The following is a 21,391-nucleotide window of genomic DNA, read 5'->3' on the forward strand; positions in this document are numbered from 1 at the left end:
TAAAAAGGCTTTTTTATGCTCTCCACGTTATAAAAATTGTACTTTAGTTCTAGTCTCATTTGTTTTCTTGCTATTTGAATGAGGTTTGGTATAATCTCCACTTATTATCAGGAGAGAACTAGAGAACAATTAAACATGGAGACAGAGGCTGTTTCTATTTAATGTGACTAAAATCAACATGGGAAACCAATTCACAGATCCAAATGATTGTTTTTCCCTTATAAGTGAGTTGTTTTGGCTGAGAATATAAATGTTCTACTCCATAGACTTGGTGCCAGTCAGCTTGGATTTATCCTGAGAATGGAATCCAGATTTCTCACAAAGGCTGTTTCCATAGAGCCAAGAATGAAATGAAGAGGGGCCGTTTCCTTGTAAATAGTTAGAGAAACAGAATAATTGTTATAAAATTGTTGGTAACAACGTAGGAAATGTGCAGCATACACGGCTTAGATACATGATTCCATTTCAAAATTAGTCCAAATTATATACTTTCTACCTGATAATATTCTTAGCTTTGATAATGCTCAGAACTCATGGGGATCATTGGCATTTTGTAGAATGTACTAAATTGATTCATTTTAAAGAAGCAGTGGAAACCAAGAAATTATTACATGAATATACTCCTTCTGCAAACCCACAACAAAACATCTGGGCTCAGATTTGCACTGGGGGGAATATATTTTATGTTCCTGGCTTTCAGATGAACATTTTCCCATATTTTAATGTTTCTGAAAACAAGAAACAGAGTTGACAATCACCTCTAGGGGTTGGATTTTCTATCACTACTTACATTCATATTCTCAGAGTTGGTATTCAAGTTGCTCACAGCAGTAAATTCTCATCAACAATGTCTGATGAGTTTAATTATTAAGCGTTCAGGTCATTCTTATCATATATTTTAATAGGTGAATTATAATTTTATTAAATTATTTTAAAGCACACTATGAATGCAAAATGGAATTATTAATAATAAAACAAGTTATGAAATAAAAGCTTAAAATACAGCTTCAACAATTCATATTTTACAAGGCTTAAGAAGAATTAAAGTAATTGTTCTGAATAGAATTTAGGATTAAAATATTACTTCTTTACACTCAATTATCTTTATTTAAAACACTCTACTCATTTCCTAATATATATTGAAAAATACATTGCATTATATTTTCATATTTCCAACATATTTAGATATAGCTGATCTCTTTTAGTCTTTTCAGGGCTTATACCTTAGTTAAACCAACCCCAAATTAATTCAATTGATGTATCTGTAATTTGCTAAGTTATAAGGTCTGAAAATAATTCACTGCATAGATAGCTGTAGGTGTTAAATATTAACTGACATGACGTGACAGGCATTTCATCAAAGATTTTTTTACTACTTTTAATGAGTAACTGAAGAATCGTAACATATAATTATAATGTTTACAAGCTTTAAGCGGTAATTAGAACATATATAAGATTTAATGGTGATATTATATTGAATTGGGAATACGCGATGATTATCAGAGATTTTTGAACATTCAAATTTATAAAATCTATTAGTTGTGCATGTTCTCTAACATATATATGTGTGTGTATGTTTATATATGTATATATATATTTCTGATTGGCAAACAATAAAAAAGGTTTAAGAGAGAAACATTTGCTAAATGTTTCCATTAAATAATTAGCAAATAGAAAGTAAATATTTCTGTAATTTTTAAGTAATGGAACGATTGTTTCATTATAGCCATTTTAAAATCTTTGTAAAACAAGTGTATACCCTCTAGCCCAAGACTCAATAATGAAAATTTTGAATTGTTGACTAGATTGCTGCAAACTGGAACAGATCTTTTGGTGTGAAAAAGTAAATTATCATTGGGGAAACTTTTGAAATCTAAAATTATCATAAAATATCTTAATACCAGAGAAGGTAAAATATTCTATATGGGAGATAGTAGAGCACAAAGGCTAGAAACATGGGCTCTGATGATCAACTGCCTTTGGACTTTGTACAGTTTATTCATCTACCTTCCAGTTTCCTTATCTGTAAAACCATGGTAATAATAGAATCTAGCTCATAGGACACTTCTGAAAACTGTACATTAGAAAAGTGCCAGATACACTGTAAATGACTAATAAATGCCAGCCATTGTTATTATCTTGATAATGTATCCTTCACATCTAAATTCTAACATTCCTAGTACTAACATCACTTATCTTTGTTCAGTGATGATGACAATGAGTGGAAACAGCAGCACATGCTCCAGCCTTCTAGGTTGTTATAAGAATCAATAGATAAAACTCTCTTTGAATTTAACATCCTATTGTATAAATATTAACTGGGCAATTTAAATTTAATTCACATTTCAATTTTTTTCTGTTTATTATCTGGTTGCCTAACACCCCCTCCCCACCACACACACACACACACACACACACACACACACACACACACAAGACCAAAAGACAAATAGCAAAAAGGAACAAAGATCTACAGAAGACTTGCATCCTGATATAAATAAACAAGAGTTATGTCTATTTCTCTAGAATATTTGCTATTACAGTATCTGAAATGTAAGTTCAGAAACTGGTGGATTATAAACCACTGTGATCATCACTCTTTTCAAATACCTATTGATTTTAGTTCTTGACTTTTAATTTTTCCATTACTTAAAGAGTTTTATATCTGACAAAATTAAAGTTTGACATGTTAGCATTAGAACATAACTTAGAATCATCTTTTATATGTTTAAAGTAACTACTTATTTGAACACAGTAATAAAGTAATGGAGGAATAGCCACATAAGAATCCTTTTGAGAAAAAGTAAATAAAGGCTGGGGGCAACTAGTCACCATATTTTCTGCGTGTCTAACAGTGCGCCACTTCTTGTAACAATAGAACTCATGAGTATTCAAGAGACTTCAAAATGTTGAGCCAAAAGCATGTGTTGTAGAATGGTCCTTTCATGCTTTTGATGTACAAAGCAAATCAGCCTGAAATCATCAGAGAATTGCCATGACAGGGGTTGGACAAATCTCAGTATGATCAAAGCATTCCAAGCCAATGACATTTGAAAGGAATTAAAGCTTTGTCCACTGAGATTTAGCCATCTTCTAAACAGAATAAACCTAAGAACGCTAAGATGGATGGGTATGTTAAGTATAGCTAGCACTCCTCCAAACCATCAGGATGGTGCTTCATTTATTAAAGCAGTGTGCACCATGCCTATCTGCATACTATGGAACTGTTTGAGGAAAAGCTTTCATTGCTCTTTTCTGGTCTTCATAATATAGTCCAAAATGAGAAATTACTCACTGAAAATATTATTTAATTTATTTGTCATATTGTAGATAAGGGATCATTAGGCAATTTTGAAAAGAGTTATTGAGAATTGATCTTTTATTTCTACTGATGCAAAAAGTCTGTTAAACTAATGCAACTGTAATAAGAACAGCTATAATGAAATTTAATGCCTTAAAATGTTTTAATGATTCATATGACAGTTATTACTTATCTGGGAGGGTAACCGAAGTGCTAATATATATTGTTATCCCTGACATGAACAAAGGTTAAAAGGACGGATCATAAATTCAAAGCTTGCTTTTGCTTTGCAAAGCACATCTTCAAGTATTGTATTCTCTAATATTCTGAAACACCATTCATTGAGAGAAACTAATTGAAATATTCTTTGCATAGAACCATGTTGATTGTTTTAGAAATGTTAAACAAGGAGTATTATGTAAAATGGCTCTGAGAACTACTTGATTTTACACATTCAAGAATAATTATGTAAGGTAATAAGCTTGTTCTAATTTAGTTTTGTAGATGGTCGTCCACTGAAGGCAAGTAGATTTTGTATAAAGCCCATATAGGAGAATTTCATTTTGATATATTTAGGTAGCTCTGTGCCTATTGGAATAGAGCTAAACAGTTACATGTATTTATACCATTCACCATGCTTATAGCATTTGTTAAACATATTGCTGAGGATTTACTGTGAAAAACATGATGGGCGTTCTAAAATAAACAATGTGTAATCCACACCTCAAGAAGCTTGCATTAGGGTGGGGAAGATAGGCATATAATTAGTCCTATGGTACGGCATGGCAGAAGACCCTAGAGAATTATGTGGCTTGAGTATATTCTTTTTTAGAAGTAGGAGGCATAACAGGAGAAAAATAGTGATCGGTACCAAAAATATGTGAGGCCTCCCATGTTCTGGGTACTTTTCTTCTAAAACACCACAACAGATGAAAATACACGGACACCACATTCAGGCACGCACACACACACACACAAGGCTGACGTTTTTAAGGCATGGTAAAGGCTTTGAAAACCATAGCACGTTGTGTAGAATGTGGGATGGCATCATGTTACTATCCCAGAACCAAGAGTCTGCCTTTTTTGATCTAAATTTTATCTTTGCCACTTTCTGTGGAAGCTTGGAAAATAAAAGACAACAGTACTTAACTCATGGACTTATTGTGAGGATCTAATGAGATAATGTATACACAACTTGATAGATATTGTCTCCAGTGAACATTTGCCATTATCCTTAATATTCTTAATATTGCTACTATTATATTTTCAGGTCAATAAGTTTTCCTGTTATCTTTCTTTATTCATTTTAGATTTGGGCTTTGATAGACAATATTTTCTAAAGAAATATTAGTCTATTATGTCTGATGGCTCAAGTAAAGTGACAATGGAGCTTGAGCTGGTGACCAGATTTCTAGATAGAAATCCCTTCCTCTAAGTTTCAGTGTCCTCATGAGTAAAGTAGAGGTAATCATATTGTGAGTACTAGCATCTCCACACTACTTACTCTTTTAATGATAGCCAATCATTTGGATGTTATTTTTTTATTTTTTTGCAGTACGCGGGCCTCTCACTGCTGTGGCCTCTCCTGTTGCAGAGCACAGGCTCCGGACGCGCAGGCTCAGCGGCCATGGCTCACGGGCCCAGCTGCTCCGCGGCATGTGGGATCTTCCCGGACCGGGGCACGAACCCGTGTCCCCTGCATCGGCAGGCGGACTCTCAACCACTGCGCCACCAGGGAAGCCCCGCAAGCAACTCTTAAACGTTCTAATATTCAAATGTGAATATAAAATATACCTACTTCTTAGAATTTCATGAAGCAATGTGTGCAAAGAGGAAGCATCCTGCTTCACACATTCGTGTAATTTCAATAAATGTTAGCTTTGCTAACTATAATAGATATTTCAGATTGGGGGAATGATTTATAAATATTTAGAACTGAACTGAAGTTCTTAATTTGCATTTAACCATTTAGGCTGATATTTGAAATATCTAACAAAAAGTCTAGCTCTTCCCCCTCCTCTTGGTCTCAGACAATCCTCTTTTATAGAATTTCTTTTTTCTAGAGATATACTACAACTGGAATGCTATTTTTCATTAATTTCCCAGAAACTAACTAAAGTCAATGTATAGGAACTAACTTTAGTTAATTATTGACTGGCCACATTTCAAACGTGGTCCCAAATAGAAAGAGTGTGCCTCTCATTCTTTGAAGTGTACATTTTCATATGTACAATACACTTACCAGAGAGAAGTTAAAACAGACCAAGAAATAGCAATGGCACTGTGCCTCCAGCATTTTAATATAAACATCCCATGAAAATGAGCACTGGTGAATTAACAATGGAGTAGAAAATTTCTGGGCACCTGCCCCAGCTCAATTACAACTTTTAAGAAATTTCTACTCCCCCCCTTCACCTCGACACATTTGGACTACGTGAGCTCATCTCCCTGACCAAAATCAATTGAGTAGATACCTCCCCTATAGTAGACTAATTAAGTTTTCTTTAAATGTATTTTTTGAGTTGGGTCACTGGGGTTCAAGTCACTTTGTTGGTTTTAACAACAACAAAATTCCAGTTCTGAACAATTTTATGCAAGAAAAACAAAAATCAAAACAAAACAAAAGGGGCTTCCCTGGTGGCGCAGTGGTTGAGAGTCCGCCTGCCGATGCAGGGGACGTGGGTTCGTGTCCTCGTCTGGGAGGATCCCACATGCCGTGGAGCGGCTGGGCCCATGAGCCATGGCCGCTGAGCCTGCGCATCCGGAGCCTGTGCTCCGCAACGGGAGAGGCCACAGCAGTGAGAGGCCCGCGTACCGCAAAAAAAAAAAAAAGAAAAAAAAAAAAATTAGAGAAAGCCACTCTATGGGGCATGGGGGTAGGAACAGGCAGAGAGAGAGTGAACCAGAGATTTGGAGTATGCCAATGTTACTAATGACTCTGGTTCCTGGTTCCAATGCTTCTCAGTCTAAACTACGCTTATATTTAGGTACAGTGAAATATTTCTGTATTTACAAAACAAATTAGTTTTATTAACATTAACCAACTGGGCTGTGTCAAATCCATCCTTTGTCATAATTGCCATCATATTTTTTATATAATTCTAGTGCTTTTACAATATTATATTTTTCCACTGAGAGATAAATGTACAACAAAAAAGAAAAGAATATGTAGGCTCGAGGGTTGCTCATAGAACCAACGTCTATGAAGCATGCCTTAAACAACTTTCTTAAACTTCACTTAAATGATAAAACTTTTGATAGGCTTCCTATTTCCAAGTCAGTTTTTAACTATGAGATCTTTAAAGCAATGTATATGGAGACATATAGCATATGACTAGAATTAATTAGGTAAGTTTCAGAATGAAACAGCTGCATGAGTCATAAAATATGTGTTAAATATTGGGAGAGTTCATAAATTTTACTTTCTAACAAACAAACCATTTTATGGAATTATGTATAACTCTGTACAATTAAGAAATCTGCAGTTGAGTTGGTCTTCAAAAAACCAGACCATAGTTGCTTTTTTGACCTACATTTTAAAAATACGACAGCAACTTTTTTCATGGCTTTTAATTTTATTTTTCAAGAGGTAACTTGAATCAAAACATTTCCTGAAGTGTGAAATCACCTTTGCTTTTATTTGTTGTTGTTAACCAATTATACTCATATAACAAGACTCCTCTGTCTATCCCAAGTCATGTTGGGTATTGGCCCAGTGGTTCACACGTTCGTGCTGTGAACTTATATTTTGTCCTTTTTTAAAATCAGATTACTCTATAATATAAACATAATTCTGTTTTGTTATTAGCCATGGGGAAAAAATCAATAAATCCAGTGCAATCTGCACAAAATTAGAGTTTATCAACATGTAGACACTATCTAATTTCATGGCTGGAATTGCTCTAACATTATCTGATTTGGCAATGTCCTCATGGATGAATCTATTTCATAAATTAAGGCAATTTGAAGTCAGGCTTGAGTAAGACTACTTTGACCTCGTGATATTGGGCCTTAGATTTCTCTAATTTGAATGGGATGCATTTAAGAAAATAGTCATATTTTTCTAACTGTTTTAGTGTCTTTAATTTTATATTATGTAAATTACATATGGCTGCAGCTATTAGAGGAGACAATTTAAAAGCTGAATGGCCCACTTACTTGAATCCTTAGCACTTAAAACATTTCTGCAAATAATAATACTGCCTTGCACATCCAAAAAGAATTTTGCTTTCCAACTATTTTCACACCTATCATTTGTTTATACTTTGTATATTCTTGAAAGAGAGATGGGTCACAAGGGTACTACCTCTATCTCATTATAGAGAAGACTGATCTCCAGTGAGATTAAATGATATTTGAAGGTCCCACATCTAGAGCCCTATCTTTCAGTTCTCCAAATGAAAACCTCACCAGCTCCACAGAATCAATGTAAATTTAATATGGCATTCCTTAGCCTGGCAAGTAGCGTTTGGTAGAACTGTGGAGGTTTTCTCCAAATATTTCATGGACCCATCCACTCCTCTCCATCTCTATTGTCACCTTGATTGATGTTCTCCATACTTCAACAGGCGCAAAGTTGGTCTTCCTTCTTCCATTCATGAGTTTTAAAAAATGAGCTTTTTGTATGTAAATCACATGCCAAAAGCCTCCTCAATAAAAGCTAAGTGACTTTCTCATGGTCACACAACTAGTCAAATGCATAGCCTGGAAAAAACCCATCTCTTCTGACTATTAGATTCCTGAATGAAAATATAAACTTCTGAAAGGTATATACTATGATGCATCACTGCAGAAACTAGCAAAGTATCTTAAGCATAATAGGTTCATCAGTAAATACTTTGATTAAATACCACCATAAGACCTTGATTAAATCAAGGTCAAGACTGAGACTAGCATCTTATTAAATCATCAATGCCTTGCCCTAGTGATATTGTGGTTATTATGAGATCAGCAAATATTAAAATATCTGCAGGCTACATTTTGAGTTGCTTTCCCAGGTGCAGTTTTAAACTTGCAATCACAGGGGCAGCTTCTTAATGCACTTTCTATTTATATAATTTCCTAGTATATTTAGGCAAACCTCTTTGAATAGACACATTGTGAATATATAGAAGTGAAAGCAGACTTTTAGCTTTAACATTACTTCATTGATGTTCTAAGGCCGAAAAACCCCTTCAGCAATAAGGGTCCTCAGCTAGATAAGCCACTGTGTCACAGAAGGCCCCCAAACTGATCTTCCTCCATACCAGCCAGCTTCTGCCAGGCAATTCAAGAAGACAGTGCTTAAAAGGACTTGCAAGTTTGACAAAAAAAGTTGGAGAAATTGATTGGTATTTAGAGTTTAGTGGTCTCCTCTGGGTATTCCTGGATTTGTGTGACTGATTTTGATGAAGTGCTTTTATTTGTCTCCCTACCCAGAGACTGCAGATGAACTTGCAACAGAGCAGCATGCCTCCTGTTTAGCTTTGTCAGGCACCACTTAGACATGTTATAATTTATTTTCCAGGAAAAATATTTCTCATGAGGGCTTCTGGCTAACACAGTTATAAAAGCAGCTGGCTACCGTTCAGCCTGTTGTCTGCTGGCAGCTGGGCTTCCCTATACAGGCTGAAAAGAAACATAACTGGAGGGGAAAGTTGTGGAATATGGGGGCCGGGACCAAACACCCTACTTATGTAGGCCTGAGTCTCCTCTTCCTGACTGCTCTGGGTGTTTAACAACTTTGTAAGCATCCTATTAAGTCTGGCAGGGAGTGCTGTTATTTCTTGTGTGTGTGTGTGTGTGTGTGTGTGTGTGTGTGTGTGTGTGTGTGTAGCGGAGTCGTATCTTAAACAGGCTTTGGCTTGTTTTTGTCATTATGCAGACTAGATACTGCCCTTGAAAATACATTAACTCACCCAGCTAAATTTTTTCTAACATAGAACTTTCCAGATAGAGCTTCAGATAATTACTTTTAGAGCAACATATTTTAAAAAGCTTCAACACTGAATTCACACACTTTGTGAGGAAATGTTCATATTATTAGAGGTACGGAGAAACTGAGATGAACTGATATTAATGTTCCTTGATATACCCTCACTCTGAGGCACGTGCTGCCTCAGTGAAATAGTCAGCAAAATTCCTAAAGGATTTAACTTATTTTTTTCTTTTTGACTAGTGCAGAAACCATGTATCATCAAGTCTCAGACATTGTCAATTATAATACAGTGTTTCTTATGTACCACTGAGAAGTTAAAACTTCTGCCACATAAATAATATCATGTTTTTTATCACGTTGAATTTGTCACTTTTAATTGAAAGAACTCTTTTAGATTAATCCGCACTTAGATTTTTATCATAGCACTCTTATACACAAAAAGGAAAATTTAATGTAAACAATCGTTTTAAGAAATTCTTAAAATTTCTTCACCCCGTATCCAATTATTCTGAATCATTCTTCAACTCTGAGCCATCAGTGGCTGAATTTTCTTACAGGGTATCATCCTGTGCCACCAAATTCACTGGTAATGAAATATTTTCTTAAAAGTGCCCCCCACTCCCCACCAGTATTGCCTCCAGGAATTTTTTCCAAATTTGCTGACACCTATTATGTAAAAATTGATGCTTCTGTTTTCTTACTTGTACCTGAAGGTGTCAACAGAAAATTCTCAGATAACAACTAGGTCTTACATTATTTCTTCATTTTATCTGCAAATGGCTTATTCACTGAAACGTCAACAGTTGTCCAGTCATGCCTCCAGGAAAAACAAAGTCTATGAACGCACAGGCAATAAAAATTATATCCCGATTTTAAGATATCATTGATCATGATGGGGTTAAGGGTAGGCTGCCCCAAAATATGACAAAGTGGCATATTGATTATTTTGAATTAAAGTTACTTAGGGAACAGCCAGTGCAAGAAGGACACTCTGACCCTCCACTCTGTCACCCTGAAAGCAGGAAATAAATCTCCCAGGTACCATCCCTGTACTAGGAGGTAGAGAGACATCCTTATCACCAGATATAGGGAGTTCAGGGTCGAGAAGGCTGTGTAAATAAACTCTGCATATTTTGTTCCCTAACTAGTACACAAGCCTAAGTTTCTTTGTCTTGTCAGTGCTCACAAATTTATTGTTTCTTTGTGTAACAGGTATATAAACAACCTGCTTTTGTTGCTTCTTGGGTCCTAAACCTGTGAGACCTCTGTACGTATTAAATTTTTTCACTGTTAATCTATCTTGTATCAATGTAATTATTAGATCAGTCAAAAGAACCAAGAGGTTTAGGGGAAAAATTTCCCCTGCCAACAACTGTAGGGTACATCCATATTTTCAAGATGTTAAAATATGGAAAATATGTATCTTAGATTTTAAAATATATGTAGAGGATGAATAGGCTGTGTGTATATAGCAATTCCACTGTGAGAAACAATGTAGAGAAATTTCAGAGGGAAGAAGCTTATAATAGTTTGGAGTTGATTATTGTCATCATCAGAATCACCCAGGGACCTAAAAATATGGGCAATCCAACCATCTAGGAAGTAAGGACAGGGCATCAACATTTTTAATAACCAGCCCTGGGATTCTGATGTAGTCAGATTAGGGGAACACTTCTGTGGAAAGCCCGGGTTTCACTGGCTGTGTCTTGATGGCCATCACACACTTTACACAGAATGACCAGATAGCCAGGTTTTCCTGGGATGGTCCTGGTCTATGCCTCTTGTCTTACCATGATTGTTATCAGCATACACTTTTAACAGTGTCCAATTTGGGGGTATTTTATAAGGTCATCTAATTTTATGTTAATGGGCAAAAGATGTATGATCACAACTAGAAGAAACTGTTTATGTGACCTTGCTGTGAAATGTAAACAGACTCTTTGTTTAACGGCAGTTGAAACCCCACCGGTGAATTCACTATCAGGCCACTGGCTAAGAGTCCATGTTCTGAGAATTTGTCATCAAGAAAGGAAACAAAACAAAAACAACAAACAAACAAACAAAAACCTCTTAAGATAAATAATCTTTGCTTTGAAGACTATAAGGCCCAAACAAATCAGGACCATCTCTAACACAGCTAACTCTAGAATTACATTTGGGGAGTGTGTGGGATTTTTGACTGTGCACCTTTCACTGTTCTCATATTTATTGTTCAGAGGCTAAAATCACACCACCAGAAGTGACAGTCTCTTGTCAGATTGTGTCTGTCATTGCACTGAGGCCACTTTGGGGAATTTTCTAGATGATATGTTGAGTTATCGCCTTTGGTATGGCATTCATAGTGAAATCTTCCAGCAGAGCCTCTTCCCTGATCTCAGTTTAACATTAAAATGGCACAAGAGCAAACCTTCACCTCAAAGACAGCATCAGTTCATTCCATGGAAATGAAGGGACAATTTTTAGTAAGAGCACTATCTGTACAGAGAGGAAGTAAGTTCTTTCCAACTGAATCAAAAGAGCTAAAGAGATGTAAGTTTCAGAATATCTGTGGGTCAGTTCAGAAGAACTACTCAGGAGAATTACAGAATTTCTGTACTTGTGAATTACGTGATGAAACAGAGTTTGTGAACAAATTGTCATTTAATCCTAGATATCATTTAAACTCTATTAGACAATTATTTTGGAAATACATGAAAGCAATTTCTGCTTAGATGAGGGTGATAACTGTTTTAACCATACAAATCATTTGGTAACCCACATGTTGTGCATTAGAGAATAATGAAATATTAAAAGCACTTGTTCTGTGTCTGCCTCCTTTGGCTGACATAGGACTAGTGGTTAAAAGTTATGAGTAAATAGATTTTGGATCCGTATGATGATGGAATTTCTAGCATTTATAACTTGTCAGAGTTGTTAGAATAATTTTCTTGTTTGGAGGTGAGGTCCCCATCTTTGGAGGAATTTGATCTAGAACAAAATTCTTAAAAGTGTGACGTGTGTACATCAGCTGCTATGGTCTGAATATGGTGTGCCACCCAAAATTCATATGTTGAAATCCTAAGCCCCAAAGATTATGGTATTAGGAGGTGGAGCATTGGGGAGGTACTTAGGTCATGAGAGCGGAATCATCATGAATGAGATTAGTGTTTTTATAGAAAAGACCTCACAGAGATCCCTAGACCTTCCACCATGTAAAGACACTGCATAACGGTGCTGGCTATGGACAAGGAAGGGGGGCTTCACCAGAGTGTGACCATGCTGGTGCCTCGATCTTGGACTTCCCAGCTTCCAGAACTTGTGAGAAACAGATATCTGTTGTTTATAAGCCACCCAGCCCGTGGTATTTTGTTATACAACCTGATCAGACTAAGACACCACAAGATGTGCAAACATTTGCTGGTGAGTACAAAGAAAATATTAGAGAATATAATCCAAAAATCTTTTAAAGGTTTTAGTAATATCAAATATGTGGAATGACTCTGGTCTTTCATCAGGTCTGCAGGGCAGTCCATAGGGTTTGGTGTACTGTGATGCTATCCTGAGGGAAGTGTAAAGTTCTACAGGAGACTGGTGGAAACACCCTCACTCTTTTGTTCATTTTCCTCATATTGAAACACAGATGTTTATGTGAGCCATGCTAAATGAATTTATGAACTATGTTCTAAAGTTCTGAACAAAGTAACTTCCGTAAACTGATGGTATAGTTTTAAAAGATCACTGCACATAAACCACAAATTTAAGACAATACTAATAATCTAAGCCCAAGTAGGCAACAAAAACATGGGTAAGCCAACACTCGGTCTACTGTTCATTAACAACACACTTTTCCTTAACCACAATACTAGGTTTAAAAAAATCATCAGGCCTAATAAGAAATTGGTGAAATTTTTGGAATTTTCTAGGGCTCATTGGAAATATAGATGAAATTTGCTTCATCAGTGTTTATGTTGTCTTAAGATATGAGTATTAATGTTAAAATAAAGCCATCACAATTAGCAAGATTTTTTTTTTTTGCGGTACGCGGGCTTCTCACTGTTGTGGTCTCTCCCGTTGCAGAGCACAGGCTCCGGACACGCAGGCTCAGCGGCCATGGCTCATGGGCGCAGCCGCTCCGTGGCATGTGGGATCCTCCCGGACCAGGGCACGAACCTGTGTCCCCTGCATCGGCAGGCGGACTCTCAACCACGGCGCCACCAGGGAAGCCCAGCAAGATATTTTTAAAGTAAGCATTCAGAGTCTCCTCTGAAGTCTTTTCCTTATGAAAGACAAAAATTTTCCCTTTGAGGAAACATTCGTTTTTCCTGACACAGTAAAAATGACTGAGATATTTTGTGGCAAATGATTTGGCAACAAATTAAAATGCATTATTTTGTTTGCAAATAGTGTTGTCACATGCACTGAAAATGTTGCTGAAACTATGAAGAAATACGTATTATGACAAACTAAGTCATTTTTGTTATACAGCTGAATAAATAAAATACATTTTTCCAGCCTTCTTTTGGTTTACATATACATTTGCTAGATAGCATTTCACATATAAAAATTACAACTAAAGCAGCTAGAAAAGAAACAATGTATCCAAAAAGCATGTCCTCAACAGTAGTAAGTGAAGGGGAAAAAAGCTTTAAGTGGGGAAGAAAAATTTTAACTGCAAGGACAACCACTAATAGAGCAGTTTATCGGACTGGAATTGAGAGCAAGATAGACAGAAAAAAGAGAGCTACTGTGGAGTAAAGCTGAAAAGCTATCACTACACTTGGAAATCCATTCAATGAGTCTTAGCAGGGAAGCTATTAAAGCAAATAAGTTGAAATTAGAATAATAACAGGTGCTACAGACAGTTCAAGGAGGATAACAATAACAATAACAAAGACATACTTTGAATGACAGAGAAGCTATGAGAATCTTTTGTATTAAGTGAGGTTCACTGGTCAGCTCACTGTAAAAATAAATAAATGAATAAATAAGTAAATCAAATGCAGAGTGAAAAAAAGTATTCATCTTTTTTTAAAAAAACAGCTATTAAAAGAGACAAGGGCTTCCCTGGTGGTGCAGTGGTTGAGAATCTGCCTGCCAGTGCAGGGGACACGGGTTCGAGCGCTGGTCTGGGAAGATCCCACATGCCGCGGAGCAACTGGACCAGTGAGACACAAATACTGAGCCTGCACGTATGGAGCCTGTGCTCCGCAACAAGAGAGGCCCATGCACCGCGATGAAGAGTGGCCCCCGCTCGCCGCAACTAGAGAAAGCCCTCACACAGAAACGAAGACCCAACACAGCCAAAAATAAATAAATAAATAAATATACATATATTTTTTTTTTAAAAAAAGAGAGAAAATCATTTAATTTTTTTTTATGATGGCTGGCCGTCAAAACTATGCAGCTTATAAAATAATTTTGAAAAATGACCACTTAATCTTTCCCTTTGAGTCACTTTCTGCTTTAACAGGGAGTGAGAAAATCACCATTATTAAAAAACGTATACAAGGAAAAAGTATTTAGAAAACGAATGCTTGGAATTGTTTTGATCATTTCGTGATTTTGTTACCAAATCAACTTTCATATGTGCACACTAAAAATGGAAACAGAACTTTCTAATCTATGCTCAAGAAAAAGTTTCAGCATATCTTGAACCCATGTGTTAAAATACACTGAATTATAAGCCTTTCCAATTTGTTTGAGAAAAACTGAGCTATATAACCAAACATAGAAATGTTACAGATAAAAATTCAATAAAAATCGTTCCATAATTAGTAGATGTGATTAAAAAGTATGCATCATGATTAATATAGTAAACACAACAAATCATGTACTTCTCCTTATACCTGTGTACTATTGAGAGTTACTATCTTTCAGTCACAAAAGTCATTAATATCACCTATAAAAATAAACTGAACTTAAAATCCAGATATTTGGTCACTGTAACATGGAGACTATATTCAGATTTTCAAAATATTTTTAAAAAATCAATCATGTTATACTCAGTAAGAAGGTATTAATATTTTTACTGTGATAAAATAGTTTTTACACTTAATAAAAATATGTTTAAATTTTTTAAAATATTTTTCATCTTTTTTCTTATTCTTAAATATAATTTAGTTTATGTTTATTATTTTAGTTCAGTAGCCTATACAATTGACACATTAGGAAATATATCTGACTATGAAATGCAAATTTCCTTATTGTCTTAAAGGATTTTAGGCTTAGGCTCGAAAAAACAGAAAAAAAATAGATTCCAGATCAGATATCTATGCAAGATATGCTAAGAAATAAAGAAACCAGACTAGCAGCCATGGGCTCATTACTTAGGTGAAGAATGTATGAGGGGAAGGTAGGAAATCCATCAAGCAGACTGTAGAGAATTCTTTTAAGGAGGGACATATTGGAAGACTAGGGCATCTTCTCTGCCTTCCTCCATGTCCTTCTCTAATCAAACAGAAGGACTTCAAGGAACCACACTCAGAGATTATGAGATTCCTCTAGACTGAGGAATATAGGGGCTCAGGTCAGAAAAATTCTATAAGAGTGAGGCTGGCTAGAGAGACATGTGGTAGCAGAATGAAGATAGCATCCTCTTATAGGAATGAGTCACATTCCCACCATGGTAGACAAGATGTTTTGTCCCTCATGTCTTTGTTAGGGAGTCTTAAAATGGGCTTTACTCAAATGGGTTTCATGTAACTGTGAAGACTCTACTGGAAAGTAGGCACTGAGGGGAGGTCTAAGCAGACAGAGGGAGCACTGCCTTTATCAGCAAACTATACTTACAGAACCCTAGAGGTGGTAAGCTCCAGGGAACCTGCAAAAGTACTCCAAAAGACAAAAGATTCCATAATGTAGAAGTATTCTTCATCCAGAGAACCCTGGTAAAACTTACAATTCTCTCATGCAACACTTTGTCTGCCCTAATTTCACTTTGCTCTTCTACCCATCCCTGGAGGACCAAGAATCAGCATAGTAGAGGAAGATGTGAAGACTAAGTTGGGGGAAGAGGAGAGAAATTAAGGGTACCCCCAGTCCCTTTTCCCATTCTCACCGTTAGCTCAGCCAGCTCACTGCAGACTTTGAGTATAAGTTGGCCCAACCCGGTATAGAGGAAATTTAAGTTGGATGAGTATTAACACTATGAAACTATGATCTGGACTTTTTTTTTCCACCAAGCGATGCTATTGGTTTAAGATGAGATGCCTTTGAGCTGTCTGGAGATAGCCTCAGCGACCAGAGGGCAGACAGAAGAAGCAAGAAGAACTACAATCCTGCAGCCTATGGAACAAAAACCACATTCACAGAAAGATAGACAAGATGAAAAGGCAGAGGGCTATGTACCAGATGAAGGAACAAGATAAAACCCCCAAAAAACAACTAAATGAAATGGACATAGGCAATCTTCCAGAAAAAGAATTCAGAATAACAATAGTGAAGATGATCCAGGACCTCGGAAGAAGAATGGAGGCAAAGATTGAGAAGATGCAAGAAATATTTAACAAAGATCTAGAAGAATTAAAGAACAAACAGAGATAAACAATACAATATCTGAAATGAAAAATACACTAGAAGGAATCAATAGCAGAATAACTGAGGCAGAAGAATGGATAAGTGACATGGAAGACAGAATGGTGGAATTCACTGCTGTGGAACAGAATAAAGAAAAAAGAATGAAAAGAAATGAAGACAGCCTAAGAGACCTCTGGGACAACATTAAACACAACATTCACATTACAGGGGTCCCAGAAGGAGAAGAGAGAGAGAAACGACCTGAGAAAATATTTGAAGAGATTATAGGCAAAAACGTCCCTAACATGGGAAAGGAAATAGCCACCCAAGTCCAGGAATTGCCGAGACTCCCATATAGGATAAACCCAAGGAGAAACATGCCGAGACACATAGTAATCAAATTGGCAAAAATTAAAGACAAAGAAAAATTATTGAAAGCAGCAAGGGAAAAATGACAAATAACATACAAGGGAACTCCCATAAGGTTAACAGCTGATTTCTCAGCAGAAACTCTACAAGCCAGAAGGGAGTGGCATGATATACTTAAAGTGATGAAAGGGAAGAAACTACAACCAAAATTACTCTATCCAGCAAGGACCTCATTCAGATTCTATGGAGAAATCAAAAGCTTTACAGATGAGCAAAAGCTAAGAGAATTCAGCACCACCAAACCAGCTCTACAACAGATGCTAAAGGAAATTCTCTAAGTGGGAAACACAAGAGAAGAAAAGGATCTACAAAACCAAACCCAAAACAATTAAGAAAATGGGCATAGGAACATACATATCGATAATTACCTTAAACTTGAATGGAATAAATGCTCCAACCAAAAGACACAGGCTTGCTGAATGGATACAAAAACAAGACCCATATATATGCTGTCTACAAGAGACCCACTTCAGACCTTGAGACACATACAGACTGAAAGTGAGGGGATGGAAACAGATATTCCATGCAAATGGAAATCAAAAGAAAGCTGGAGTAGCAATACTCATATCAGATAAAATAGACTTTAAAATGAAGAATGTTACAAGAGACAAGGAAGGACACTACATAATGATCAAGGGATCAATCCAAGAAGAAGATATAACAATTATAAATATATATGCACCCAACATAGGAGCACCTTAGTACATAAGGCAACTGCTAACAGTTCTAAAACAGTAACACAATAATAGGGGGGACTTTAACACCTCACTTACACCAATGGACAGATCATCCAAACAGAAAATTAATAAGGAAACACAAGCTTTAAATGACACAATAGATCAGATAGATTTAATTGATATTTATAGGACATTCCATCCAAAAACAGCAGATTACACTTTCTTCCTAAGTGTGCATGGAACATTCTCCAGGATATATCACATCTTGGGTCACAAATCAAGCCTCAGTAAATTTAAGAGAATTGAAATCATATCAAGCACCTTTTCTGACCACAATGCTATGAGATTAGAAATCAATTACAGGGAAAAAAACGTAAAAAACACAGACACATGGAGGCTAAACAATACATTACTGAATAACCAAGAGATCACTGAAGAAATCAAAGAGGAAATAAAAAAATACCTAGAGACAAATGACAATGAAAACACGATGATCCAAAACCTATGGCGTGCAGCAAAAGCAGTTCTAAGAGGGAAGTTTATAGCTACCTACCTCAAGAAACAAGAAAAATCTCAAATAAACAATCTAACTTTACACCTAAAGGAACTAGAGAAAGAAGAACAAAGAAAGCCCAAAGTTAGCAGAAGGAAAGAAATCATAAAGATCAGAGCAGAAATAAATGAAATAGAAACAAAGAAAACAATAGCAAAGATCAATAAAACTAAAAGCTGCTTCTTTGAGAAGATAAACAAAATTGATAAACCATTAGCCAGACTCATCAAGAAAAAGAGGGAGAGGACTCAAATCAATAAAATTAGAAGTGAAAAAGGAGAAGTTATAACAGACACTGAAGAAATACAAAGCATCCTAGGAGACTACTACAAGCAACTCTATGCCAATAAAATGGACAACCTGGAAGAAATGGACAAATTCTTAGAAAGGTATAACGTTCCAAGACTGAACCAGGAAGAAACAGAAAATATGAACAGACCAATCACAAGTAATGAAATTGAAACTGTGATTTAAAATCTTCCAACAAACAAAAGCCCAGGACCAGATGGCTTCACCAGCGGTCTTGATGGCCTAGATGTTTGCCTCCTCTTGGAACTTTCCAGTATTTTTCTTATAGCGCATCTGCTTGTTGCCAAACCAGTTGGGGACCTGAGAGGCAGTGATCCCGCACTTCTTGGCAAGCTCCTCCTTAGCCTCGTCACTAGGATATGGGTTACTCAGGTGGGAGTAGAAATACTCATTCGGGACCTCAGTGGACTGTTTGCTGAAGTTACGGTTTCTTCGTCTGGCATCCAGGAACCGGAATGCAGGATCATGGCCGCCTTGCAGGGGCTCTGCTTGCGTTGCCTCTGGACGGCGCTGAACTTCCGGCGGATGACGCTCACCATGTGCTCCGTCTCCTTGGGTGCTATGAACTGCGTGCGGCTTTGCTCCCTCAGCAGTTTCAGGACGTGGGCTGTGAACTTGCTTCGTGCCTTCTCATACTTCTCCAGCTCCGAGTGGTACATGTGGCGGACCTGGGCAAGTTTGCTGTGATAGTCCAAGTGTTCGATGGGGTTGTTAGGGGATACACCTCCCCAGGAGGCTGCAGTGGTAGCAGCTGCTGACCCTGAGCCATCCCCTTTCTTGGGGTCGGCCACACCCTCTGCCAGAAGCATGGTGTCCAAGTGCATCAGCTGTAGGTCCACAGGCTCTTCCTCTTGGGAGTTTCGAATGATGAGGGCGGTTTTCTCCTCGATTTCACGAAGGACGTTAATGAGAGCAGGCTTCATTTGGTGGTAGTTTAGGACGTGTTTCTTGGCCTGGGCCTCGCTCGTCCAGGCTCTGGTCGGTGATGGTCCCTACCTGCTGCAGAATGTCCCCGTGACCTCCCCACACCCCGCTACCCCCACCAGGGTCTCCGCCGCCCAGAGGTTCGCCAGGACCCCCAGGCTCCCCACCCACCAATCCAAGCCCCCGACCCCGACCCCGACCCCACCTGGTTACTTCCCTCCCAAACTCGCTGGGTGTGCTGCTTCCTCCGTCCCAATCCCCGCCCATCTCCCCCGCTCCCGGCTCTCCCCGGGGTTCATCCTGGCCCTAAAGGGAGATCTGGGGTACCGCTGGGCACCCCACAGGAGACCCTGGCCCCCGGCTGCGGAGAAAATGGAGTCAGAGAGAGAAAGGACGCCCAAGCACAGCTGTGTGTGGACTGGGCATTTTTAATGAGGACGTTTGTCAAAACCTTGGAAATTACTGGGAAAGCTTTGAGGACCAACCTGAAATTTCAGGTCAGAGAATATAGTGGGAATATAGTGGGAAAGAAGAATAAAGCTGCTTTCTTTGTACCCTATCAAATCCACCTCATTTCTTATACTTGTTCTATTTTATTTTTAGCATTAATTTCTATATAAAATCCAAGAAGTCTCATTTTATATAGAAATGTTGAACTGTTGTTATTTAATAATATCTGTAATTATCTCAATCATTATTGAAAGCATTATTATTACTATAAAATAAAATTTACATAAATTTGCAAGATCAGACCTACTCAGTGTTGCAGGGGACTAAATTTTTCGCTCTACCTCAATTTTATTGAGGAACACTGGGAAAAATTCATCAGAAAAACAAAAACTAAAGTTCAAAGGAAATCCTTATTTTCTTTTCAATGACTTTCATGTGGATAATATATGGTTTGATCAGCATATATTTTACTTAAAAAATGTACCTCTTAAGTTCCATCCGTGAAACAGTGTGGAGATTTTAAAACATGTCCCTGAATGCCTCCCATTAAAAGTGAGGTCTTTTTCTCCTCTCCTTGAATCTCTCGATTGCCCTGGGTCTGCTTTGATCAATATGGTACAGTGGCAGTGACCCTATGTAATTTCTGAGGCTAAGTGACAAATGTCCATGCACCTGCTGTTTTGTTTGTGAGAACACCTGCTCTTGTTGCAAGTAAGAAGTTTGACTACCTCAAGATAGCCATAGTGAGAGAAGCCCAGGGCACATGGAGAGGCTCCATGAAGGCTGCCAATACGCCCAGCTGTGCGCAGCCTTTCAATCTTCCCAGTCCAAGCCTCAGAAATGTGAGTTTAAAAACCTCCCCATAATTCTAGCCTTCAGTCATTTGAATCTCCCCAGCTGAGGTCTCAGACATCATATGGCAAAGACAGGCCATTCTCACTGTATCTTGTCCAAACCCCTGACGCACAGAATCCATGAGCATAATTAGTTGTTTTTTATGACACTGAATTTTGGAGTGATTTGCACATGGCAATAGACAACTGGAACAAATAGTTTTCAAATAAACATGATAACTGATTTCAAGGATTTTTCCTCTTACTGGGATATTTTCCATTTATTGTGTGCTTTTCCAGTTTAGTGTTGTAGTGTAGTGAGAACCGATCAGATATAAGTTAGTAGAGTCTCTGTAATGCTAAATATAAAACTTAAATTCATAGGATTTGGGGGTTAAAAAGATGTCACTATAGCAGCTTAAAATGAAAATTATCGGTTTCAATCATGTAACTCATATTTAGTTAATGCATTATAGTTTACAATACACCACCATGTTTCCCCCA

General features: G+C 37.3%; 1 pseudogene; it reads right to left on the reverse strand.

Annotated features, from left to right (window-relative positions):
- Positions 1–255: 255 nt before the first annotated feature.
- LOC101282906 (pre-B-cell leukemia transcription factor 2-like) lies at positions 256–19,871 on the reverse strand (annotated as a pseudogene).
- Between the last annotated feature and the right edge of the window lie 1,520 nt (positions 19,872–21,391).

The sequence above is a fragment of the Orcinus orca genome, chromosome 3 (genome assembly GCF_937001465.1).
Source record: "Orcinus orca chromosome 3, mOrcOrc1.1, whole genome shotgun sequence".
Classification (NCBI taxonomy): Eukaryota; Metazoa; Chordata; class Mammalia; order Artiodactyla; family Delphinidae; genus Orcinus; species Orcinus orca.